We start from the raw sequence: 12710 nt of genomic DNA on the forward strand, positions 1-12710 counted from the left end.
ATATACAAGAGGAGATATTTGGACTGTCTGTATTTTGGTAACTGTTTATACGTTTGTAAATAGTGAAGTTAATGCTTTAAATCTTTTTTATTGAAATTCAAAAATTTAGCATCCTAAAACACTTCATGCATGTGCGTATCTTTCATTTGTAAAGTAAATTTTTGAAAACAGAGTTTGATATTTGGAAAAATATTAGAAAAGAATATTTTAAAAAAACAATGTGGTTAACCGCGGTCTACAATGCTCCATTTCTCGCATTTCAAAAAAAATTTTATCCTTAACCCCTTTGAAAAGGCTTTCGAAGGATCAAATCTCATGAAAATCTGACTGCTTGATAGTCTATTCAAAACGAACATACATACATACAAATTAATATAAAATATAAAGAAAAGAAGAAGAATAATAATAAGAAGAAGAAGAAGAAGAGGAGATTTTTTATTATTATTATTTTTTGTATGGGTTTGGATCTACAAATTAGACTCTCTACATATCCTCAAAAAATGAATCAAGTCATTTGTAATTTTCAAAAATTGTTCTTTAATTCAATTTTAAAAATATTTTTGGGTTGTTTAGTGAAAATTATTGAATTTGCATGGTTTTGATTTTTTTGGAAAGAAAACCATAAAATCCGAGTTAAAATCTCATGTTGTATTTTTTAGAAAGAGACTTTTAAACTCATTTTGTAGTCACATAAAAAATGAATTATTAAAAAGTTAAATTTTCTATAAAAAAAAAATTTTTGATTTCTTTGAATGGAAAACCAAAAAATCATTTAATAAAATGTAGATTTTGGAAGGAAAGCAATAAGCCCACCTTGGCTTTGATTGAAAAAGGTTGGAGAACACTCAAACACCACGTCACATATATATGACTCTAAAACATGTTCAAAACTTTGTAAAAGTATAGAAGATTTTATAAAAACATCGAGCAAATTCATTTGTTATGAATGATTTTTTTCTTTTTTTATAGAGAAAACCATGAAACTTTTCATAAAAGTGAATTAGATTCAATTAAATGTACTCCACCATGTGTAAAGATTCCAAATAATTAAAATCTCCAAGAAAATCAAAAGAGAGTGTAGAAAATATAACTATTAGGATTAGATGGTTGACCGCTTCTGGGGGTCAGTTGAACGCTTGTAGCCAATAACTACTTTTTCAAATAGAGAAGGGGTTGGTTGACCGCCTGAATTTGCATTTCTACACAAACATGAAATTTTGATATTCAGACATTATATGTAATTAAGATAGAAACATGTTTAACTCCTAATTGGCATTTTCAACATAATTTAATGGAGAAATCATGAAGCATTAATCGTAACATTCGAAGATATATCAATATGCCTCAACATACCAACATTTATAAAAAGACTGGAAATAAATGAAGAGAGTTAGACATTGACTTCTTCGAAAAATAAACCCTTATAGATCAAGTGGAAGGCATTCTCACTTAAAATCACACCCCAAAACTGTTGGTTTTTATAGTCTTATCCCGTTTTGATAATGACAAACCAAAGGCATTTTAATTGTGCTTTTAAGTATGCTCACAAGAATAACATTTTAAAAAAGCACAACTGATACAAAGGGGAAGTCATGAAGCATTAAAGATGATCTTACTTAGCAAATTTCATGGAACCCTTAAAGATCAAGGTTGAAGACTTAAAGAACTTTATATATATATATTGCATTTAGGAGATTTGTAAGTACATTTCCAATGAATATGGTTTGAAACTCAAACATGACCTTAGTTGGACCTTAGGCACTTCAAATTTTTATGAAAAATCATTTTATTAAGGTGCAAAAACACTTCAAAGGGTTAAAAAAGTTTTAAGTATCAAAAACCAAAAAGAATTGTTGTTCCAAGGCAATTCGGGCATCCGAATCGTAGACTCAGTCAACCAAAAATCGCAAGAACCAATTGGAAAATCGTCAAGAACTCGGGAGACCGAATCAACAAGTTAGGCAACCGAAAATCATGGAAATGGAAAATCACTAGGAACTCGGGTGACCGAATAGGTTATTTGGGCAACCAAACAAGCAATCCAGGCAACCGAATCCTAACTCGGTCGACCGAAACTCTTAAAAAAAAAAAGTGCAGTGACTTTAAAATGGTCAAATTTTCGAAAATAAAATACATATAAACTTGTGCAACAACCATATAACAGCTATAACTCGACATTGCCTATAAATACAAGGCTTCTAAAGTTAGTTAAAGGTTGATTGATCATTGATTCATTTTGAGAATATCATTTACATTATTTTCAAGTTCTCTCACACTAATATTTCTCAAAACCATAGAGAGCACCTTGCTTCTCCTTTGAGCTTCAATCAAATTGATTTGGGAGTGTATTAGAGTTGTATTTCTATTATACTCATCAGCTCTATTGAGGAGCACTTATTGTACACCTTTCATTCTTCATTCAAAAACGATAGTTCGGGTGTGAATCGTGTCAAGCAAGGGTGTTGAGAATTCTACTTTTGAGCTTGTCTCAAATTGGAAAATTAGAGTGGATGATGGGTGCTTATATACATGGTTGGGCCCAATACCCAATAGGCTTAAGCTTTTGGGTTAAGTTGGTGTTCACCTATGTGTATCAAGCCCACCCATAAGCTCCTCCGATCCAAACAAGTGGTATCAGAGCCGACGGTTCATAACTCTGGGCCAGCGACATCATAAAAGTCGAGACGTGAAGTTAATTCTCCCGACGTGCTAACAGTTGGAGGACCAAGTGTCTGACCGAGGCTAATAAGGATTATCTAGCTTGGGGATGGATCCGAATAGGGTCAAGACATGGGAGGTAGGATTGGTTCGAAGGCACGTGGAATGCAATTCGAGGCACGTAAGGCGCCAGTGGTAAGGCCCACTTGAGCAACTGTTGGGGAATTGGACTTACTCCCATAAGGGAGGTGGTTTCCGTTCAAGGGGGAGCGGTTGGAACTCACAAGTGAGGGGGAGATTGTTGAGAATTCTACTTGTGAGCTTGTCTCAAATTGAAAAATTAGAGTGGATGATGGGTGCTTATATATATGGTTGAGCCCAAGACACAATAGGCTTAAACTTTTAGGTCAAGTTAGTATTCACCCATGTGTATCAAGCCCACCCATGAGCTCCTCTGATCCAAACAAAGGGTATATTGCTTGAGGTTGTGTAAAGGCATCTCTGCCTAAGTGAAAGGAGGGATTGTAAAGGCGTCTCCGCCAAGTGAACGAGAGAGGTAGCTCTTCCTATTGAAGGAGCGGATAGTGAAATCCTCAAGTGGTTTTCTTGAGGCAAGGACATAGGCTTGAATCACCGAACCTTGTAAAATCCCGGTATTGCTTTATCTTTCCCTAAACTCTTTTATTTTCTGCACATATACGTTATATATTTTGAGATTGCTTTTACACACTTTGAACACAAGCATTATCTAAGTTGGTTGTTGTTTAAATATTTGATTAAATTTTTTAAAACACGCAATTCACCTATCCCCCCTCTTGGAATTATACTAATTCTAATAAAAACCCTTTTCAAAAGAAAATAAATGTGATTTTCTTTATTTTCTTTTCTTCAAACAAGATTCCCTTTTGACACTTCAAAAAACTCCGAAAATCTCACCTTACCTCCATATGGACGTACCCTAATGTCTCCCCCATGAAGTCCTTTTATAGACTTCCAATGGAAGGGAAGAAAAACCCTTTTGAATTCAAATTTTGAATATTCAAATAAAAAATGACTACTAATAGCCACCAACTATCAACTGTTAATGTTAGAGGTTGACATATGAAATTAATGGAACATGTGACAAGTCGAAATTATCCAACCAAATCAAATGCAAACAATTCAAAAATTTCAAAATTGACGAGGTCGATCGACCACTTATAGAGGTTGGTCGACCGTCTATAGGTGACGGCTAAGTGACCGCCCAAAGTGGATGGTTGATCATCTAGTATGAATTTTTCTTTTTATCTTTATTTCTCTTTGATTTTTAAATTTTTTTATAAGTTGAAATTTGTTTGATAAAAAAGTGACAATCAACTGGGAGAAAATGCAGGGGAAAAAATTGAAAGTTCATTTAGGGTTTAATTATAGGCATATGAGTGTATGTGTTTTTTTATTTTTAAGTTTATTGTATTGAAGGGGTAATAAGGAGTTAAGAAGATAACAAAAAATTATAAAATTCTATTTAAATTTTAAAATAAATTTATTTTCTTAATGAAAATTAAGTTGTAGTCCCAAGAGGGGGATGAATTGGATTTTAAAATTTCTTTTGCTTCTTTTTAATGTATTCTTGATTTCTTGTTGATTTACCAATTTACAACCAATACTTAAAATAATATCTAATCCACAACCATATACCAATAAAGTACTTAAACAATCAAGTAATCAATCAATCAACCAAACTAATCAATTTTTCCAATCAACCACAATATCCGATCAAGATGGTTATTTTGTTTGCAGCCCTACGTATACGAATTTGTAAGCCCTGCAGAGAATGTAATTTGTTTCTCAATTTAATATTCAATAAAAACATTCACACTCTTCCCAAAATTCAAAATTCAAATAAACTCTTAGTTAATTTATCTTTGGGGTGTTAACGAAGTAACGTACTCCCTTATGGTTTCTGCAAAGTATGATTTAACCAACGTACTCCTTTTCGATTTCTGCAACCTAAATCAAAATTAAACTTTAAGTTTACTTGATTTACAAATATATGTAGTATATATGATTACAAATTAAATCATCAACGCAATTTATATGTGCTGAAAATAAAGAGTAAGGGAAAGAGAGAGTGAGACCACTATTTTTACGAGGTTCGACTTATACCCAGTCTACGTCCTCGCCTTTGGAAAACCTTCAAAGGATTTACTAAAACCAGTTCCTTTGTCAGGCGAAACAACACTGTTTACACACTCCTTCAGTAGGTTAGAGCTCGCCTCTCCAAGTGATATCCTCTCACTCGGTCACTCCTTCAATTAGGTTAGAGTCCACCTCTCTAAGCGATATCCCCTCGCTTAACCAACGATCCGAATACCTTGGACTCATCACAATCTACAAGAGATACAAAAATAGATGTGTACAAAGAGTACTATCACAAAGAGCTGATCCAAGTGATATCCCCTCACTCGGTCACTCCTTCAATTAGGTTAGAGTCCACCTCTCTAAGCGATATCCCCTCGCTTAACCAACAATCCGAATACCTTGGACTCATCACAATCTACAAGAGATACAAAAATAGATGTGTACAAAGAGTACTATCACAAAGAGCTGATTAGTGCAAGTTAAATCTATATACTTCAATCAAATTCACAATATGGAAATATGAAGATCAAGAAGATATCACTGTAGGCTTTCTTTTTAGGTTGAAAGAATTAAGAGTAGGCTCATAATTTTCTTGATAAATTCACAGCAAATCTCAGTAGTGAAATTTGGAAGTTGATTGCACAAGAGAGCTTTAAGAGATTGAGAGCAAGAAAGCTTGTTTGCTGTATTTTCTTGGTGTAATTAATCCTTAGCCTTGGGGGGTTATTTATAGATGAGAAATCAAGTCTATTTCGTGTTCCCCAAGTGACTTGAAGTGTTTTTCAAGTTTATAGAAAGTTTGGAGTACAAGAAATATAAGTTTGAATTTAAAAATATGTCTATTAACAGTGTTCAGACGACTGAACTATCAGGTTCAGTCTTCTGAAGTTGCTTAAAACATTGAAAAATTCAATCTAGAAACAGGGTTAGAAGACTGAAGTGGAGTTCAGTCCTCTGAAGTGTTGAGTTCAGACGTCTAAGCTTGAGGTTTAGTTTTCTAAGGGTACACTACCTCCTCAAGAAAAAAAAAACAAAAAACAAAAAACAAAAACCTGACAGCTTTGACCCCCCTTCAATACTTTGGTCATAACTTTTTCTATACTACTCCAAATTTGTTGATCTTGGTGTCAAACGAAAGGTAAGAGAAAATATTACAACCTTTATGTTGAAAACTTTTTAAAATAAATAGTTTACAATAGAAAAAAATGCACCTCAATGCGGATGTAGAAAAAATGACAGCATTTGGAAAAACCTCTTTTTGATGTTTTTCATTCCAAAAATAATTTTAACATTTTTGAAATATCATTTCACCTTATAAAAATATTTTTCAAGTATTTTAAAGGGTATCTAAGTCCAAGAAATTAACCTAAGAGCTTCTTGTACCCATATTGAAATCGAATGAAGTACTTACATAAAGACTTCTTAGATTTTTGACATTCTTAAACACTTAAGTCTTCATACTTTGTCTTGGCTCTTTCTTCAAACTTTAATATCAAGTTCATCATCTCATAGTCATCAAGATTTAATATATCATCCATGCCTTTAAGTATTCTCTAAGCTTTATATGATCATGTTCCTTTGGAATATAAGTTTCATTTGATCCTTGTGAGCACTTTGATCTTACTTTCACATATGTGATTCTTATGAGTTCTGAAATATCACCACTCAACCAAAAATGTTAAGTTCCACTTGTTTGTTAGCATCAAAACAAGATTTTAAGCCTTATAAGGTCAACACTTACATTACTTATATACCCTTATATTGTAAATATATACTATAATTATAAGATAACTTACAAATTGAAGTCATTCTCAAAAAGATGACTAAAGAAAAAAAAATATGATTGAACAATGCCTGTACTTTCCTTAATTAATAATAGAAAGAGATATAAAGTTCAAGACTTAGGATATAGAATCTGTAAGTTGTATAAAATTTAGGGTTTAAGGCTTCTATTTGAGCCTTTGTGCTTCTGCATTTTTGGGGCAATTTCTTTCTTTGAGATAGAACTAGAAAGAGAAAAAATGGCATAACTAGAATAAAATGATGTATCATGCATATAAAAGTTTTTATTTTAAGTTAGAAGTATCCCATAGTTTATTTCATAACTTAGATAGATATGATCTTTCATGAGTGAAATTTGTTGGTTATTATATACAAATATATAGATTTTTTTCAAACTTTTTATTAACCAAACTATGTGCTTGAAAAGACAAACAAAAAGAGGAATTACATGCATGATCTTCTTGTGGAACTCCAAATGTACCATAGATCACATAGTTAGATAAGCTACCATGGTCATCTAATCATTATTATACTTAATTCCGGCATTCGTCGAAAAGAGGCAATTGCTTCAAATTTGACCGACCTTTGAAGAAAGAATATTTTTTAAAAAAATTTCTTCTCTTCATTCGAAACAAAATTCGACATGGACTCTTATTCTATTTCTGTATTCTTTATAGATTCCAGATACAAAGACTAACTGCTGAATCACAAATAAAAACAAGGAAGAGATTTAGGGTTAATTGCTCCATGATCAAGATTTTCATTTTTAGGGACTCTTGGTATCATTGCAAAACTTGCGAATGAAAATGAAGAGGAAGATGATAAATAAAAATTAAAGAAAAAAAAAACAAAAAAAGCCAAAGTTGTCACCTTGTTTGGTTAAGTTTTAAAACTAATTAAAAAAACAATAACTTAATTATATACATGTTTTTTTTGTTGTTTTTGAATGAAATAATAATTAGAAAATATGAATAAAACAACAAAAATATAAAAAATTCAAAATAATTATAATTATTTTACTTAATTTTATATTTTAAAATTCTCTTTTTAGCACAAAACAAAATAGAAATTATAGTAAATATTTTCTTGATTTTTTAATCTTATTTTGTTTTGGTTTTGGGGCAATAAGATTAATGACCCATTCAAGACTTTACTTTATTTCATCTTCTTGTATGCAGGCTTTTGGAACAGGAATCAAATCTTGAGGAGGATGGTGCCAATCAACAGTGTAGATAAGGTACACATGGGTGTGGGTTCCATTGTGATTTAATTTAGCATTTGACAATGTGACAGATGATGCCTTGTGATGTGAAACTAGGTGTCATGGCCCCCTTGGAGTGTTCTCACAGCTTAAAAAAATTGCATACTTTCCATTTGAGTGGATGCATGAATGCCCTAAATTCACCAACCACTCAAATAGATGTACTACACATGCTCTATGAAGGAATTTGAGCTTTTAACCCTTGCAGCTCATTTCCCAACTTCTAATAGAAGTGATTAGGGTTTGATTCTTTAAGGGAGGATTTGGAATTGGTGGTGACTGGTGAGGTAGGAGAGAGTGTTTTGGAAGGTAATATTCTTTTATGGTTGTATCAATGGAACATTAGTAGATAGTTATATTTGCAAAAAAGATTACTAAAAGAATACACACGGCGTGACCATAGATGCCTCAACAAGGAAGCCCAACAAGGTTAGAACATTTATTTATACTTTGAAAGATCTTGAAGTGAGCCACTAAATCCACAAGTCGACTAGGTACATTCTAAAAATTAATTTATCTTTTCTATAATATAAATATAAAATTAAATAATTTTGCCCTATTAGTTTTTTTTTTTTGTATTTTATGAGGAGGCCCAATATGTAACTATATTATAATAGAGTTTGTCTACCTATATCTCTGTCATCTCATCCCAAAGTTTAAACTCGAGACTTCTAACTTAACTTAATGATCTTGTATGCAAAATTGTTAGGATGTTTTTCTATATTTTACTTTCAAAGGTTTTTTACAATAAAAGTGCATAATTAGGCATTAGGTGTACTTGTCAATTTTCAGTGTAAGCATCTTTTAAATGTGGTGGAGGTGTGATTGGTTATGGGAAGTCATGAATTTGGATGTGTTTGGGATCTTATGCTTGTCCTCATTAGAGGTGTGGGAAAAGCGTCTCTATTTTGTGTGAAGTATATGTTGTGAAATAGGATATTAGAATTGTTGAAGTCGTAGATAGTTGTAAAAGGAGGGAGAAAAGGAAGATGAAAAGACTTAGATTTGAAGAAACGAGAAAGTGGTTGAGGAAGTAATATGATTAGAGAGAGAGTGTGTGTATGACAGAGATAAAATAGCACTATGACCTATTGTATTAACAATGGGCTAATCAAAATGATCTATTGAAATTCTTTTCAAGATTAACATTGAAACTGTTTATATTTGTCTCTACATCCACGCTATGGTTACAAGTGATCCCAAAGTTTTGCCCTGAATCTTGCTAATCTAAACGGTCATATGCTTGAAAGACTCCCTTAACATAAATAAGGTCCTTATTTAAATTTGACATTCATTATACAACAATGCAACAATAACAAAACCAAGCCTTAAGTCCCACAATGTGGGATCGGTTATATGAATCCTTTTTCTGCAAATTTATGCGATCATTGACCATTTCTTTTGAAAAATTTAGGATTGTTAAATTCTTAATCATTATCTCATTTCAAGTTATTTTAAGACTAACCTCTACCCTTTAAGGGAGGATTTGGAATTGGTGGTGACTGGTGAGGTAGGAGAGAGTGTTTTGAAAGGTAATATTCTTTTATGGTTGTATCAATGGAACATTTGTAGATAGTCATATTTGTAAAAAAAATTACTAAAAGAATACACACAGCATGACCATAGATGTCTCAACAAGGAAGGCCAACAAGGTTAGAACATTTATTTATACTTTAAAAGATCTTGAAATGAGCCACTAAATCCACAAGTCGACTAGGTACATTCTAAAAATTAATTTATCTTTTCTATAATATAAATATAAAATTAAATAATTTTGCCCTATTAGTTTTTTTTTTTTTTTGTATTTTATGAGGAGGCCCAATATGTACCTATATTATAATAGAGTTTGTCTACCTATATCTCTGTCATCTCATCCCAAAGTTTAAACTCGAGACTTCTAACTTAACTTAATGATCTTGTATGCAAAATTGTTAGGATGTTTTTCTATATTTTACTTTCAAAGGTTTTTTACAATAAAAGTACATAATTAGGCGTTAGGTTTACTTGTCAATTTTCAGTGTAAGCATCTTTTAAATGTGGTGGAGGTGTGATTGGTTATGGGAAGTCATGAATTTGGATGTGTTTGGGATCTTATGCTTGTCCTCATTAGAGGTGTGGGAAAAGCGTCTATATTTTGTGTGAAGTATATGTTGTGAAATAGGATATTAGCATTGTTGAAGACGTAGATAGTTGTAAAAGGAGGGAGAAAAGGAAGATGAAAAGACTTAGATTTGAAGAGACGAGAAAGTGGTCGAGGAAATAATATGATTAGAGAGAGAGTGTGTGTATGACAGAGATAAAATAGCACTATGACCTATTGTAGTAACAATGGGTTAACTAAATGATCTATTGAAATTCTTTTCAAGATTAACATTGAAACTATTTATATCTGTCTGTACATCCACGCTATAGTTACAAGTGATCCCAAAGTTTTGCCCAGAATCTTGCTAATCTAAACGGTCATATGCTTGAAAGACTCCCTTGACATAAAATAAGGTCCTTATTTAATGTTGACATTCATTATACAACAACGCAACAACAACAAAACCAAGCCTTTAGTCCCACAACGTGGGGTCGGTTATATGAATCCTGATCATGAACCTTTTTTTTTTGACAAATTCAGGGTTGTTAAATTCTTACTCATTATCTCATTCCAAGTTATTTTAGGACTAACTTCTACCCTTTTTACCCCCCCCAGTAACTAACTTACTCTTTCTCACTGATGCACTATGTGGCCTACATTGCAAGTGCCCAAACCATATGAATCGTCCCTCTTTTATCTTATTTTTTATAAGAGTTACGCCTAACTTACTGCGAATATGTTCATTCCTTAATTTATCTTTCAGTATTTTACCACTAATCCATCTAAGCATTCTCATTTCGACAAATTTTACTTTTTTGGATATTCTATTTCTTCGTTTCCCAACATTCTGATCCATATAGTATAACTAGTCTTATAGTCGTCCAATAAAACTTCCTTTTTAATTTTAAGGGTATTTAATAATCACAAAACACACTTGAAACACTTCTTCATTTTACCCAACCTGTTTTAACTCTACGTATTACATCATCTTCAATTTCTCCTTCAGCTTGCATAATAGATCCAAGCTATCGAAATCTACAAATGCTATTTATTTCTTCATCATCAAGTTTAACTTTATCTCCAATATTCCTCCTACCATTACTGAAATTACATTTCATATATTATGTATTATTTCCACTTATCCTAAAGCCTCTAAATTTCAAAGCTTCTCTTCATAATTCTAAACTAACATTTATCCCGTCCCTAGTTTTATCAATCAATACAATATCATCTGCAAATAACATACACTATGGAATCTCATTCTGAATGTTCTTAATCAGTTGGTCCATCACTAAATCAAAAGGATAAGGATTCAAAACAGATCCTTGATGTACACCTATAGTGATTGGGAATTCTTTAGTTTTTCCATCTATAATCCTTACACTAGTCATTCCTCCATCGTACATATCCTTAACGACATCAGTATACCTACTACATACACAAAATCCACCATAGAACTTCCCTCGGCACCCTATCATATGCTTCCTCTAAATCAATAAATATCAAATACAAGTCCCTTTCATTTTCCTTAAAATTTTCTATTAATCTTCTTAAAAGATATATAGTTTCTGTGGTAAATCTCCCAGGCATAAAACCAAATTGATTTTTTGAGACTCTCGTTTCTAGCCTAATCTTTGTTCAACTACCATTTCCAGGAGTTATTACGATTTTGAATATCCCCTTTATTTTAGTATATAGGTATTAAAATGTTTTTCCTCCATTCATCTGACATTTTCTTAGTTTTTATAATTATGTTAAACATATAATCCGTTATCACCTAAGTATTTCCAAACTTCAATTGAGATATTATCCGATCTTATAACTTTTTCATTTTTCATCATTTTTAATGCAAACTAAACTTATTTAACTCTCTCATATTTTTAGTTTTTTGCTCATCTATCAATTTTAAGTTTAAGTCTTCTATTTGATTTTTATTAAACAACTTACTAAAATAACTTTATCATCTTTGTTTTATTTCTTCATCCTTAACTAAGTCCTTACTTTTCCTTTATCTAGTTTTAGCAAATTTAAATATATTTTTTTTCTCTTTTTATATCTAATCTATCATATAAAATATTAAATAATTTGTATTTATCTTTACCAGCCTTTTTTTGCTTCTTTTCTCCCCTATTTATACTTTTCAAAGTTATCAATGTTTCTATAATTCTACCACGTTTTATACCAAATTATTTTTGTCTTTACAACTTTAATGTCGACATTGATTATATTTAACTTTATTTGCCTTCCTTTTCTAAGATTTGCTCTCTTTGGAATGTGTTTGTAGTTAATTCCTTTCCTTCAGTTGAAATTTAGTTTGCCAAGATCTTGATTCCATTATCATAGGCATAATGTTTGATTGCTATTCTTTATAAGCCCAATAGGGATGATCAAACTCTTTTAACGATCCTTGCAAAGCATTTTCAAGAGCATGAAGACAAGAAGAGAATGACCACATTCATGGAAAAAACTTGCAATGGGCAGTATGCATGCAGAAGCAACCTTATGTAAAAAAAAAAAAAATAACACCAAAATGGTTACCATTAAATGCCAACTGATGTTCTAAACTTGCCAAAAAAAGAAACCCAAAGGCTTCAAGATCCCAAAGATGCCTAGCCTTCATATCTTTATGCAATTGTGTCAATGCTCAAGAATTGGAGGTAATGTAAGCTAAAATAAATTGGTATTTTTTTCTTTTACAAAATTCATAATTCCTCAAATTTTGGTTCGATTGTGAGCTTTGGTGAAAGGATGCTTGGGCTTTTCATCTCATTGATACAAATATTTTAAAAAATTCAAGAACTAGGT

Source organism: Malania oleifera, chromosome 8 (assembly GCF_029873635.1).
Source record: "Malania oleifera isolate guangnan ecotype guangnan chromosome 8, ASM2987363v1, whole genome shotgun sequence".
NCBI lineage: Eukaryota > Viridiplantae > Streptophyta > Magnoliopsida > Santalales > Ximeniaceae > Malania > Malania oleifera.